Source organism: Pantherophis guttatus, chromosome 13, assembly GCF_059756535.1.
Source record: "Pantherophis guttatus breed Tessera chromosome 13, ASM5975653v1, whole genome shotgun sequence".
Lineage (NCBI taxonomy): Eukaryota > Metazoa > Chordata > Lepidosauria > Squamata > Colubridae > Pantherophis > Pantherophis guttatus.
Genome location: NC_142075.1, coordinates 9,557,006 through 9,571,979, shown reverse-complemented (window position 1 = coordinate 9,571,979; position 14,974 = coordinate 9,557,006). Strand labels below are relative to the sequence as shown.

The following is a 14,974-nucleotide window of genomic DNA, read 5'->3' as shown; positions in this document are numbered from 1 at the left end:
TTACCCTATTCTAATTCAAATTCACTCTACTCTACTCTACTCTACTCTACTCTACTCTACTCTACTTTTACTCTACTCTTACTCTTACTCTACTCTACTCTACTCTACTCTACTCTACTCTACTCTACTTTACTATTACTATTACTATTACTATTACTATTACTATTACTATTACTCTACTCTATTCCTCCACTCCACTCCACTCCACTCCACTCTATTGTCTGAAACAGGACTGTATTTCTGGCTGGGAGAGAACATCTTAAGAATTTAAGGGAGTGTGAGAAAACTGGATAAAGGGATTTATAGGCTTTTCATTCCTTGCATTAACAGTTTTCTATGCCTACACCCAGAGATCAGGGGGGTGGGGGGGTCCACAAAATATCATCCAAAAAGCCAACATGGTGTCTCTGGGAGTGTGATCAAAGCATCGCACATTTAAAGACGTGAAAGTGTCATCTATTAACAACCAATAGAGATGCTTTTCAGTGGAAAAATGTGAAACTATCCACAGTGGTGGAATGATTGGTGAAAATAACGGCGATAGGGAAGTTAACTTATTTAACTTACCCTCGCTCCCACAGAGAGGGCCTCCTCGGGGTGCCATCAGCCAAACAATGTAGGCTGATGACCCCCAGGGGGAGGGCCTTCTCTGTGGGGGCACCTACCCTCTGGAATCAGCTGCCCCCAGAGATAAGGAGAATCCAAGACCTCGGTGCCTTCTGCCGTGCCCTTAAAACCTTCTTTTTCCAGCAAGCCGGGCTGGCCTAACACTTTTTAAAATGTTTTTAATGATTTGTTATTGTTTTTAATCATGGGGCCAAATGTATATATATCTTTTTAATTGTTTTTGTTTTTTTTAATTTGATTTATATGCCGCCCTTCTCCGAAGACTCAGGGCGGCTTACAATGCGTTAAGCAATAGCCTTCATCCTTTTGTATATTTATACAAAGTCAGCTTATTGCCCCCACAACTGGGTCCTCATTTCACCTACCTTAGAAAGGATGGAAGGCTGAGTCAACCTTGAGCCTTGGTGAGATTCGAACCCTGCAGTAATTGCAGGCAGCTGGTCTTAATAAGCTTAATAACAGGGTGCCTTAAACCCCTGTACTACCAAGGCTCTTGTAGTTTATATGTTTGTAGTTTATATTTTTACTTGGCTGTTCACCGCCCTGAGTCCTCAGGGAGAAGGGAGGTATACAAATTTAAAAATAAATAAATAAATAAATTTGATTAGAGAAATGACAGTATCTACATTTATGGTTGACTGGAATCCCTTTATTAGACGTTTTGCATGACATAGAAAAAAGATAGCTTAAGATCTGTATCCCCAGGGTGCTTTTTCCAACAGTAACTGAACTGAAGAAGCGAAACATCTTCAAGGAAAAACAAAGAAAGTCGAGTTGCCTCTTGAAAAAGCACCTTTGGGACAACCACGACCTGGATGACTGAGAATCTCCACGGACACTTAAGATCTGTGTTCTTGATGATTAGGGGAAAAAATGGGATAGTAGGAAAAAGTGAGCTTTTTTGTAATAAAAATAAGAGATAACTTTGTAATCAAACTAGTATTCCAAAGAAAATTGGAAACTTATTTTTCTATTTCTTCTTATCCTTCTTTTTTCCAGTCTTCTTTTCTTCTTTCTCTCTCTCTTTCTTTGTTCACGTTAGTCTGTTTAAGTTTCTGTTAGTTTTTATGTTCTTTTGATATAAAATTTATATGAAAAATAGAGATGCTTTTCAAGACATGTGGATGTTACGCTATGCCTCACGTATGAATAATTCAGTAATCTGCATTTTTCTTTTGACAGAAAGCACTTTCATTAACCAGTCAGCTTGCTCTCTAGATACTTCCAATTAAAAACAAAAATTGTATTACTCTTGACACAGCATCATAGATCTGAGTAGCTCACAACCGTTCTCAAGAAAACGTCAAAATGAATTTCGGCAAGTCCCTCTTTCTCTGTCCTTGGCTACCGATATTTGATGTTTTTGCATAGAGTGGATAAAAAAGGCAAAAGTTGGAAGTTTTGATTGCATTTGACTGAGGCCATTGCAACACACCCCATTTTAGGCTTACTTCAAAGATTACACAATCTGCATTAGCACAACTTTTGTTTCTGAGCCAAGCCCAAAGTGCTGAGCACTGTATTCAAAGCTCTAAATCATTAAAGCCTTGGGTATCTAAATCCAGGCAAGTGACTACTTTGTGTTTTTTTTCCCCCCTCTAAAATATTAATTGGTAACCAAGATCACATAGAACAGACTGCCGGAGGAATCTAAAGAATTTAAGATGGTTTCTATGAACTTTTTCACAGTCTGAAGCCTTTAAAAAAATCGTTCAATTATCTGATCTTAAACGTAAGAGTAGTTCTTTGTTTTCGGGTTCTTTCAGACCATACATTGTCTGGAAATGTTGGTACCACTGGAGAAAAATAGACTGGGCAACCATTTGACTGGTGTAAGACTCCTGCCTTGAGCAAGGGGTTAGACTAGAAGACCTCTGAGGTCCCTTGTAGCCCTATGAGTCTATGAAAACCAAAGGGGGTCAACCCCAAGCAAAAAAGGAAAGCCATGGATCCACAAACTTTTGGAGGTGAGTGTCACGTAATGCTCAGTACTTAGACTTCTCTGAAGCTCAAATTTTCCTTGCAGCGACAATTTTAGATCAGATTAACAGAGTTGGAAGGGACCTTATAGGTCATCTTGTCCAACCCAACCCCCACCCCCACTCAAGCAGGGGACCCCACACCATTTCTGACAAATGGCAGTCCAAACTTTTCTTGAAAGTTTCCAGTGATGAAGCTCCCACAACTTCTGAAGGCAACTTCTGTTCCAGGGGTGGATTGTTCTCACTGTCAGAAAGTTCCTCCTCATTTCTAGGTTGAATCTCTCCTTGGTCAGTTTCCATCCATTGTTCCTTGTCTGGCCTTCAGGTGCTTTGGAAAATAGCTTGACCCCCTCCTCTCTGTGGCAGCCCCTCAAATATTGGAAGACTGCTATCCTGTCTCCCCTGGTCCTTCTCTTCACTAGACTAGCCATGCCCAGTTCCTGCAACCGTTCTTTCTATGTTTTAGCTTCCAATCCCTTAATCATCCTTTTTGCTCTTCTCTGCACTCTTTCTAAAGTCTCAACATCTTGTTTATAGTGACCAAAACTGGATGCAGTACTCTAGGTGTGGTCTTACTAGGGCTTTATAGAGTGGTATTAGTACCTCACTTGATCTTGATTATATCCCTCTGTTAATGCAGTTTAGGATTTCATTGGCTTTTTTGGCTGCCGTTGCACACTGTTGGCTCATATTTAGCTGGTTGTCCACTGTGAGAGGGATCCACTGTGATCCCTCTCACAGTCACTGCTTTTTCTTCAGCAGTTGATGCAGTGACCACTTTTTCTGCAAAGTCTCACATTTGGAACTGTAGAGACGTGATTGATAAACTACATTAGGAACCATAAAGATGCAATTAATAAACTGAAAGCAATACATTTCTAAAGAGAGGATCCCAGTCTGGGTGGTGCTCAAAGTGCATTCAGCAGCACATGCCAAAGCAATGAACTGATAAGGCAAGCCGGAATGGATAGCTGCTTAAACTACAGTATAAAGCTGTTGCACTACAGTATAAAGACAATGACCTTGATAGAGATAGCCCAGATCTGTTACCAAAGCAACAAGTGGAAAGAACATGGCTTAAGTCCAAAGTAAGCAGTAAGTATGCAGAAGCAGCTCAGAGGGACCCCCTCCCTAACTCACATGGGTATAAGGAGGAGGAGGAGAAGGTGGTGATGGTGATGCAACACAATCAGGCGCACAAAATTCTGATATTACAGTGACTCTCAACAAAAGTAGTCTGGTGTGATCTGTCTTGTAGGGTTGACACAAAATAAAATGTGGAGCAACAGCAAATTTCTTTAAGCCGCCTAGAGAAGATTTGCTAGCCAAGAAAGTGACTTGCCAGAAGCACCAGTGGAAGCCTTTCTCAACCTCCTGAAACCTCCTTCCCAAAAAAGATATGGGGGATTCTTCCAAGGATGCCCATACTGGGGTTAAAGGTAAAGGTTCCCCTCGCACATACGTGCTAGTCGTTCCTGACTCTAGGGGGTGGTGCTCATCTCTGTTTCAAAGCCAAAGAGCCAGCGCTATCCAAAGAAGACGTCTCCATGGTCATGTGGCCGACATGACTCAACGCCAAAGGCGCACGGAGCGCTGTTACCTTCCCACCAAAGGTGGTCCCTATTTTTCTACTTGCATTTTTTACCTGCTTTCGAACTGCTAGGTTGGCAGAAGCTGGGACAAGTAACGGGAGCTCATCCTGTTATGCGGCACTATGGATTCGAACCGCTGAACTGCCGACCTTTCGATCGACAAGCTCAACGTCTTAGCCCCTGAGCCACCGCGTCCCTTTTATTCTGGGGTTAAATAAAGTCAAAATGGCAGCCACACAATCATGCAATGCAATCCAAGCCCTATCTTGTAATGGAGAGGCACATTCAGACGTGCAAACTTGATGTCAGCCCTTTGAGGCAGACCAGGCTTGAAAGCAAAGATAAAAGCCCTAATACTACTCTTTACTACAGGTAGTTCTCAACTTGCAACCATTCCTTTAGTGACCATTCAAAGATACCAAAAAAGTGACTTATGACCGCTTTTCACATTGAAGACCATGTCACGTGATCAGAATTTGGACTCTTGGAACTGGCCTGTATTTGTGACAGCCTCGGAATCATGTGACCTCCTTTTGTGACCTTCTGACAACAAAGTCAATAGGGAAGGCAGATTCACTTTACAAATGTGTTATTAACTTAACACCTGCAGTGATTCACGGTGGCAAGAAAGGTCATAAAAGGAGGCAAAACTCCCGTAACAACTGCCGCGCTCAACAACAGAAATGTTGGGTTCAACATTTGAACCATAATCGTAAGTCAAGGACTAGCTGTATTGGTTTACACTAACAGTAATTTTGAAAATCTGAATGCTGCTTCCTCCCCTTCCTCCCTTTATCTTTGTGAGAACTAGAAAAGGTCAATCCTGAGACGTTTTCTCCAATTACATTTCTACCCTGGACTCAAATTTCAGCTCTTCCTCCTGCTCCTCAAGGTTACTGCTACAGTCCCCCTTTTTTTTATAGCCACTGCAAGGGTTCAATCACATGGATGTGATGCCATCTTGACTTTTGCAAGCCCCTCCCTGCAGGCATCCTGGACTTACCCCAATCATCCCATTCCTAGTAGAAGCAAGAATGGTGAGATTTTTTTCTCACTCTAAAACTGCAATGGGAAAGAAGGAAAGGAAAGGAAAGGAAAGGAAAGGAAAGGAAAGGAAAGGAAAGGAAAGGAAAGGAAAGGAAAGGAAAGGAAAGGAAAGGAAAGGAAAGGACAGGACAGGACAGGAAAGGAAAGGAGAAAGGACAGGAAAGGACAGGAAAGGAGAAAGGACAGGAAAGGAAAGGAGAAAGGAAAGGAAAGGAAAGGAAAGGAAAGGAAAGGAAAGGAAAGGAAAGGAAAGGAAAGGAAAGGAAAGGAAAGGAAAGGGAAGGGAAGGGAAGGGAAGGGAAGGGAAGGAAAGGAAAGGACAGGACAGGACAGGAAAGGACAGGAAAGGAGAAAGGAAAGGAAAGGAAAGGAAAGGAAAGGAAAGGAAAGGAAAGGAAAGGAAAGGAAAGGAAAGGAAAGGAAAGGAAAGGAAAGGAAAGGAAAGGAAAGGAAAGGAAAGATCTAAAGCAGGGGTGATGTTCAACCTTGGCAACTTTAAAACCTCCCAAAATTCCTCAGCACAGAATTCAAGGAGTTGAAGTCCACAGGTTTTTAAATTCCAAGGTTGGACACCCCTGGTTTAAAGACTCAGGCCAGACTCAGGTTTTTACTATCTTGGAGGAGAAAACAGGAGTCACCCTCTCCCTCACAATCAGCGCCAGTCAAGATTTTTAATACCATTACGGCTCTTCCTATGAATCACGGCCTTTCCTCACTCCCAGCACACTATGACAGCCGAGAGCAGATTAATGTCCTTTGGGGTGAAGACAGGACTCGCAAAGTATGTTCACTCTTCATCTTCATTTCTCAAGAGTGAATATATTTAGTTCCCCGAGTATTTCCTCCTAGGACCTGGTTTCCAGTCTCTACAAGCACACAGCATACGTGGGAGAGTTGTGTGGAAAAAACGAAGGAGAAAGAATACCCCAAGGAGACAGGATTTTGTTTTTTTAAAAAAACAAAAAACACAAGGACGGGGTGGGGGAGGAACTCATTTCCTTGAAGGTAATAATTTTAGCCGAGCGTCAACAGATGTTTTTGGAGGCCTAAGACAAGACACGTCTTTTCTCTTTGGTTCTCATCCTTCCATCCTATTTGTGGATTTTCTTTGGCATCAATCCTTTCTTCACCACCGGGAACTGACTCCATCTGTTGCTTCAGGTTGAATGCACAACTCAAGCCTGTCTCTGCTTTCAAATGGCCAAAGAGGGAGAATTGTTTTATGAACCAATTTCAGAGCGCTTTGATTTTACTACTTGTGGGTATGCTTTTTTTCCCTCTCAACTGCAGTGAGAGACCAAGAGAGACGTGGACTGTGTCCTCGTTTGCACCTCACCGCGGTGCATTCATACCTTGGCAACCTTTTCCCCCAGGAGCCCGCCTTTCACGCTGCACCTTTGGGTAAGAGAGGCTTCTCCCATCCTTAGCTGCACCAGGGAGAAAGTAGCATTTCCCCGCCTGATTTCAGGGCCTCCAACGACAGACTTAAAAGTGCATGGATCGATTGGGTTTTGTCACCCTTCATCTTGCAGGGAAATCAGATGACTGGCAGTGACCAGGAACAGAAGCAATAAAGACAGCAGAGAGATTGGTAATTGAGGGCAGCCAATTTCATGCCGGTGTCATTTTTTCTGCTAAGTTAAGTATGGGTGAAGAGCACTTCAAAAGGCTAAGAAGGATGGCACCCTGAAGCAGCAGTTGATAAAATTCCCACCAAGAGATTTCTTGAGTGGTCAAAAGAGGGAGGGAGGGAGGGAGGGATGTAGATAGATAGATAGATAGATAGATAGATAGATAGATAGATAGATAGATAGATAGTGATGCTGGTGATGATGATGATGTCATCCCAGAATAATGTTGCAGGATCCAATCTGGGTCAGTCAGAGGGTTAGTTTTCAGAGCTTTGGACTCATGCTGGAGCCCATCCAAAGGGAACTTTTCTCAAAAGAAGTGTGAGATAGATGATAGATAGATAGATAGATAGATAGATAGATAGATAGATAGATAGATAGATAGATAGATGATAGATACCCTGTTTCCCCGAAAATAAGACATCCCCTGATAATAAGCCCAATCGGGCTTTTGAGCACATGCACTAAAGTAAACCTCCCCGAAAATAAGCCCTCCCTGAAAATATTTAAACACAGAGATGAAAATCAGGTAAGACGGCAAGAGGAGCCTTGGTGGCGCAGCAGACTAAAGTACTGTTAAGTAACACCAGTTGCCTGCAATTACTGCAAGTTCAAATCTCACCAGGCTCAAGGTTGACTCAGCCTTCCATCCTTTCGAGGTAGGTAAAAAATGAGGACCCGGTTTGTGGGGGTAATAAGCTGACTTTGTATAAAAAAAGAACACCGCTTAGGGGGCCCCCGAAAGCCCTACTAAGCAGGTATATACAAAAGTATGAAGGCTATTGCTTAATGCATTGTAAGCTGCCCTGAGTCTCCAGAAAAGGGCAGCATATAAATAGAACCAATAAATAAATAAATAAAATCTTGTTCCACATGCCCCAAAATAATAAGATCTCCCCGAAAATAAGGCCAAGCGCTTATTTCGGGCTTCAAAAAAATATGAGACAGGGTCTTATTTTCGGGAAAACACGGTAGGTATTTAGGCAGGCAGGCAAGCAGAGAGACAGATATTGTACATTGCTCTGAGCGCAAGAGCAAGGTTGTGAGTACTCCATCAATGGAGGTTTTCAAAAATAGACTGGACAACCATTTGATTGAGATGGTATAAGACTCTGGTTTTGAGCAGGGGGTTGGACTAGAAGATCTCTGAGGTCCCTGCCAGCCCTATGATTCTATGATAGAGAGAGAGAGATTAATCAATTGCTTGATCTATCGGTAGATAGGTAGGTTTTCTTACTTTCTTTCAATTGTTTCCAATTCTCAGAGACTGCATGGAGAAGTCCCTACAGTTTTCTAGGCAACATTTCCAGAAGTTGTTTGCCCTTGCCTTTTTCCTAGGGCTGAGAGAAAAGGACTGGGCCAAGGTTGCCCAGCTGGCTTTGTGTCCAAGGTGAAACCAGAACATGTGGTCTGCTGATTTCTAGCCTAATGCTTTAACTGCTACACAACAGTTAGATAGAAAGAGTGGGTTGTGGGTGGATGGTGGATGAATGTGTGAATGTGGGAGAGAACAGATGGACAGACTGAACAATAGAGAGGCAGATATTTTTGTCAGAATCATAGAGTGGTACAAATACAATACGTAATTGTTAATTTGCCGCCCATTCAATACACAATCTTTGCTATAAAACCTGACTAGACTAAAACATAATCAAATCAGGGAAAACAGGGAAAACAGCACTAACTGTAAGGGTTCCAAGTAATACACCCATAGCAAACAGAACTCTGAGGTAGGTAGATTCCTCAAAGAACAGTTTTATTGGATATATTATATTGGCATAGACTGGTGAAAACCGACTCTAAAGGTTCCCGCAGTTTTCACCTAATTAAAAGTTTTCCCCTTTTTCTCCAAACAATCGGTCATATGGTCCAATTGAGGTGCTGTCTGGTTGCTTGGTAACTTCACTCCTCTCTTCATCCACCTATGGGAATGTCCTTGATTCCCAGGAGAAACGATTTTGCTTTGTCTACAAACTCCCAATTCTCTCTCTCTATTCCCCTGCTCCCTATCCGTCATCTCCATTGTGGCAACACTGAAGCCTCAAAGATGGCCTTAGTCAGGCCAGCCTCGGAGTTGACACTACCATTAATATAAAACGCTATGTCAATGCAATGAAATAAAAGTGACATCTAAAAAGCTATAACAACTAGAGTGATAGAGAAGGACGGAGTACAAGAAGACAACTGAGCTAGCTTAATCAAATTCCGCAAACCTCAGAATTAAAGTAGAAAATACAAAAAAAAAAACCCAGTTACATCAATTAGCAAGTAACATTAATCGTCACTAGTCCATTCTGTTTGGGTTCTGCAGACATTTAAATCAATGTAACCACTTATCAGCCAGCAGGTATTGAAAATAAAACTAAGGGGGTTTACCCATTTCATGGTATCAACAGCTGGAAATGCTGACGGAGGCCAAGCACCATATAATTTCAATGATTAATGAGAGAAAATAGACTGAAGACTGGCAGCCTGATTTCTTAGTGCTTGTTTTTTTTTAACAAAAAGAAGTTGACTTGCTGTCTGATAAATAGTAGTGTAGAATATTTTTAATATGCTGTAGAGTTACAGCAATTCCTACTTCTGACGGTAATCGAAGCTGGATGCCTGCAGAGCACACCAAAATTTAACTGACTGCAACTCAAGAAGCCAATCGATAGTGCTATTTTAAATGGAATTCTGGAACAGGGAACAGCAGTATAGTAAATGATTTCTGCAATGATTAGAGTCTCTAATTCCCTTGGAGCAAAGGGGGAAGGGAAGCTAGGGCAGAGATGGGGCAAGGATGCTATACGTGCCCCCAAGAGGCCAGCGCCACCAGGCCTTCCCTTCTCCCTTTGGCCCTTCAACAGTCAATTCCCCAGAAGCTGTGTTCACACAACACACCGATCCAGATCATGATCCATAAAGGCATTTCCCTAAGAGGTTATATGCTGGTTTAAGGCAGGGGTCGGCAACCTTAAACACTCAAAGAGCCATTTGGACCCGTTTCCCAATTTGGACAGAAAAGAAAACACTGGGAGCCACAAAACCCTTTTGACATCTAAAATGAAGATAACACTGCAGACATCACTTTTTACCTTTATGCTATGCATTAAAAAAACCTATTGTGTGCTGCATTTATGAAATCAATGACCTGCTACAGAGAAAACACATTTTTATTTCTGCATGCAACAAAAACATTTTGAACTCCGGAAAAAAAAAGATGGGCCAAAAAGATCAATAAATCACGTGCCAGCGGGTGTCACACATTGGTGGTTGTGACGCATATTTTGAGCGACAGGGAGCCGCAGCAGAGGAATGAAAGAGCCTCATGCAGCTCCAGAGCTGCAGGTTGCAAACCCCTGGTTTAGGGCAATGGTTAATGCAGTTCCTTGTGGCTTGTTGTGTTAAGCCAACATAGTCCTTTGGGTTTCCATCCCCAGGATTGCCCATCTCACAAACACAGCTCTGGGTGATTGATAATTTGTTTTGTTTTTTTAAAAAAGTACAATGTGGAAAATAAATCTGGCAGTTAGAACAACTAATCAGTGGAACAACTTGCCTCCAGAAGTTTTAAATGCTCCAACACTGGAAGTTTTTAAGAAGAGATTGGATAACCATTTGTCTGGAACAGTAGAGGGTCTCCTGCTTGAACTGTGGGTTGGACCTCCAAGGTCTCTTCCAATTCTGTTATTCAGTTCTATTCTAAATACATCCCACAACCAACTAAAACACCAAGCAGTTGACAAAGACACCATACCAACAGGGTGGGCTCAGTTCAGGGGTGAAATCCAACAGGTTCTGACAGGTTCGGGAGAACCGGTAGCAGAAATTTTGAGTAGTTCGGAGAACCAGCAAATACCACCTCTGGTTGGCCCCAGAGTGTGGTGGGAATGGAGATTTTGCAATATCCTTCTCCCAGGAGTGGGGAGGGAATGAGGACTTTGCAGTATCCTTCCCCTGCCATGCCCACCAAGCCATGCCCACAGAACCGGTAGTAAAAAAAATTGAATTTCATCACTGGCTCAGTTACTCTCTTGCCCCTATGACCAGGAAAACACGCAGGGGTTCAAGCTTTCTGAACGGTGAGCAGAGTCACACAATGGATGAAGACCCAATTACAGGTGCTCCTCAATTTACGACTACAATTGAACCCAAAATGTGTATTGTTAAGCAAGACAGCTGTTAAGTGAGTTTTGCCCCATTTATAACTTTTCTTGCCACAGTGGCTAAGTGAATCACTGCAGTCATTAAGTGAGTAACACGGTTGTTAAGTGAATCTGGCTTCCTCATTGATTTTGGTTGTCAGACGGTCACCAAAGCGGATCACATAACCAGGGACCACTGCAAATGTCATAAATACGAGTTTGTTGCCAAGCATCTGAATTTTGATCACATGATCACGGGGATGCCGCAACGGTCGTAAATCTGAAAAATGGACATAAGTCACTTTTTTCAGGGCTGTTATAAATTTGAACGGTCACTAAATGAATGATCGTAAGTCAGGACCAGAGGTGGGTTTCAGCAGGTTCTGACCAGTTCTGGAGAACCGGTAGTGGAAATTTTGAGTAGTTCGGAAAACTGGTAGTAAAAATTCTGACTGGCCCCACCCCCATCTATTCTCTGCCTCCCGAGTCCCATCTGATTGGGAGGAAATGGGGATTTTGCAGTAACCTTCCCCTGGAGTGGGGAGGGAATGGAGATTTTACAGTATCCTTCCCCTGCCACACCCACCAAACCATGCCACGCTCACCAAGCCACGCCCACAGAACCAGTAGTAAAAAAATTTGAAACCCCCCACTGGTCATGACCTACCTACTTGCTACCTAGTGAGAAGATTACCTGCAGGCATGGAATTCGTATGGCCAAATATAATATGGGACTCATTTATACACAATACTGTGTTAAAAAGCAGGATAATTATACAACGATCAAAATTCAGATGCTTGGCAACCAGTTATGTATTTTTGACAATTGCATGTCCCAGGGTCATATAATCACCAATTGTAACCTACCAGCCAGCAGAGTCAATGGGGAAGTCAGATTTGCTTTGCAGCTGCAGTGATTCGCTTAATAACTGTGGCAAAAAGGTTGTAAACTGGGACACTTAGCAACTGTCTCACTTAGCAATGGAAATTTTGGGCTCAGTTATCGAGAACAATCTGTATATTTGCATTAGATGAGAACTATACGTTTCTTAAAATGATAACACAATATTGTTGGTTGTATTCCCCCCCACTTTTTCTTTTTTTAAAAAGCACCTTCTTTGTGTGTGTTTCTCTTTTCTTTGAAATGTATGCATTTGTATTATAATTCATCTTGTGCTTTGCTCCTCCCCCCCCTCTTTTCTTTTTAGTCATTATTTTAAAAGCGATTTTAGAAAGGTGAGCCAAGACAGGCAGCCGGCTGTTCCCAGAGGCGACTTAAAAATCCCTTCTATTCTGCAAATTCTTGCAGTTGGGAATCCTGTTCTTTGGTGTACTTAACAAATTGGTTAATCCCCCAATGATGGATTCCAGCACTTTGTCTTTCTGGAAAGGCAAAAGGGATCTTGGAGGCTGGAATCCAAAGACCAAATGAGACTTAAAAAAAGAACAGTTAAGGGAGAGTTTTTTTAAAAAATGTCCAGGGAAGTATATTATTTTGTCTCTTGGCAGATGAGCATTGGCTCCTCTAAGGTAATTCCTTTCTGGAAAGAGAGCCCAGCCAGCCAGAACCAGGTAAAAAACTGACTTGTCATTGTCCCTCTCTTTCTCCAAGGACCGAATCCAGACTCTGCACACCCAAAGAGCATCGTTCCCTTTTCTCATAAAACAATCAAACAGCCATAAACATGATTCATGGTTAAGGAGGAGCAGCAGCAGCGGAGACTCAGCTCTATGTGCCAAAGGGAGATCGGCCATTTTCTTTTCCTCCCCAGACAAGGTCATCTCTGAAGGCCACAGAGTTCTGGCCCACCAGCGGAGTTGGCAGCAGAGTCAGTGTCGAGTGTCACAGCTCCCCTCAACACCATACGGACCGGAGGGGCGGGACATGTGGCGAGCCAGAGGAATATGACATGCAACATTGAATACGACGACAGGTGATGCCGAAGACAATGGCAATAAACACGGGTGTTGGTGGCGGTAACATGGCTAAGGTAGATGCGGTGAGGTCACTTAGATGTTGGTGCTAGATGGCTAGTGGGGCTCGGTGAGTCAGGCTGTGAGCAGGCGGACAGCGGGATTCCCATACCTTGATGGCAAGCTGACAGAACTGTGCAGACAGATGACGTAACAAAGGAGGGGCTTGCACAGCACCTCTGTGGCGGATTCAGACAGCAGCTGAGAGCAATCAGGAAATCGGAACACAGAAGACAGTATAAAGCGAGCTGAGAGACAGATGCCCTCAGTTCCGACTTTAATCTGCTCTAGCAGTCCGACTTTCACCTGATGCTGTCAAGTAACTACCATTAAAACCAGGTTTGCATCACTTTCATTGTTGGTTTGCTTACCTTGCCCGGTGCTAGCACAGACACTGAGGGATAGCTGAGAGTCAGACAGTGAGGAGGTTGGGGAGGAACATGGGCCAGTCCTAGGGGCTGGGAAAAGCTCGGACGAGGGCTCTGCGTCAAGAGACAGAGAGGGAGCTAGGCAGCAGCGAGGCAGAGGAACAGCTGGAGCCTGTTCCCAGTGTGTGCATGCGCAGAGCTGCCAGAAGACAAGAACAACTAAGAAAGCAGGGTCGATTTGGGAGTAACGCCACACCTTGGAGGTACTTGGCCCCTCCCATAGGAAGCAAAAGAGGAGTGAATGGGGAGGGGGCTTTTGCAGGAAACAATTAGTTCGGTCAGTTGTTTCAAGAGTGGGTAGATCTGTCCGTGAATGCCAGAGACTCTGTACCAAGTTTTGCCTTGCCCTGCGTTTGGAAACTAGTTACCTGGCAGCTTTCCAAGCGAGATAAGGTCTGTGTTGATAAATATTCCTTTGAAAAACTGTTTGGACAGGCCCTGCTGACTGTGAATGAAAGGAATTCACAGTTGTGTAAATAAAAGGGGTTTTGCCAGGACCAAGACTCTGCTTCCTGCTTTTTAAGGGAGCCTAGGTCAGAACACACTGGGGCAACGCCCAACCAAGGTCCTGTGATGTCATTCTTCACAAACAGAAACAGAGGAGGTTGCAATGCTGCCTTGGCAAAGCCAGGTGAGTTTGGTGTCTGAAAGATGCGAGTAAGCAGAGCCTCTCATGAATAGCAAAAGTCAGTAAGGTCTACCTACCTATTTACAAGAATTTCCCCCAGACTTCTTGCCTTCCCCTAGGAATGCTGAGATGAGGCTTCGAGGATCTTGGAGGAGATCAAGCTTATGCTGCTTGCAGTGGTGCATGGATTCCAAGCTAGGCCCTCTCTTGACCCCCCACTCATTCCAGTTTCCCAACATAGCGCCAGGCATTAGGCTGTGTGGATTAGGCCTTAGTGCAAAGGCTGAGCCTTCTCAAAGGTGGTTTATTCAATTGGGGATAATTAAATGCAAACCAGGCCAGGGAAAGCAATACAACTGGCTGAGGCAGGCAAGAAAAACATTCAGCCTAGTCAGGAAAAGGGAGACCAGGGCCATCTTGATTTGAACCATCCAAAAAAGGACCTTCATTTCAAGAAGGCAGAAGAAACCGAGGAGTTAAGACAGAATATAAAGCAGGCATTGGGGAAGCAAAGGATCTAGTCATTCTTCATTCTCCCCCAACGTCGCCCTGATGCGGGCAGGCAATGTTCCTGCCAGGCTGATCAAGCTTTAATGAGGCAGCTTTCCTGACCAGCTGCTCTCTTCCGATCTAAAGAGAACGGGGAAATTTTCAGTTTGTCTTTCTAGTCTCACCTTGAGAAGAAAGAAAAATAACAGGCTGATGAAAGGCGCTTGACAGGCAAAGAAACATCACCCCACTCGAGGGTACATTGGAGCCCTGAAGGATCCCAATCCTAAAATTCACTTCACCAGAAGGAAAAGGATAGAGGTCAAGGCAGCTCCCTCACCTGAGAACTCCTTGGCCAAATCCTAGAGTCCTGGAGACCAAATTCTACAGTTCTACCTATTGGCCAAATCCTAGAGTTCTGCATATGCTCAGAAGCGCTCCTGCAG

At 43.6% G+C, this 14,974-nt stretch overlaps 1 protein-coding gene and 1 long non-coding RNA gene across 2 annotated transcripts in view; one reads left to right on the top strand and one right to left on the bottom strand.

The window, feature by feature from the left end:
* Window positions 1-14,974, bottom strand: part of SV2B (synaptic vesicle glycoprotein 2B) — a 72,178-nt gene that overhangs the window by 52,226 nt on the left and 4,978 nt on the right. The window lies entirely within an intron of this gene.
* LOC132712632 (uncharacterized) lies at window positions 7,232-13,332 on the top strand. Its single transcript, XR_009623296.2, has 2 exons — window positions 7,232-7,538; window positions 12,622-13,332. It is a non-coding gene; the product is annotated as an uncharacterized LOC132712632 (long non-coding RNA).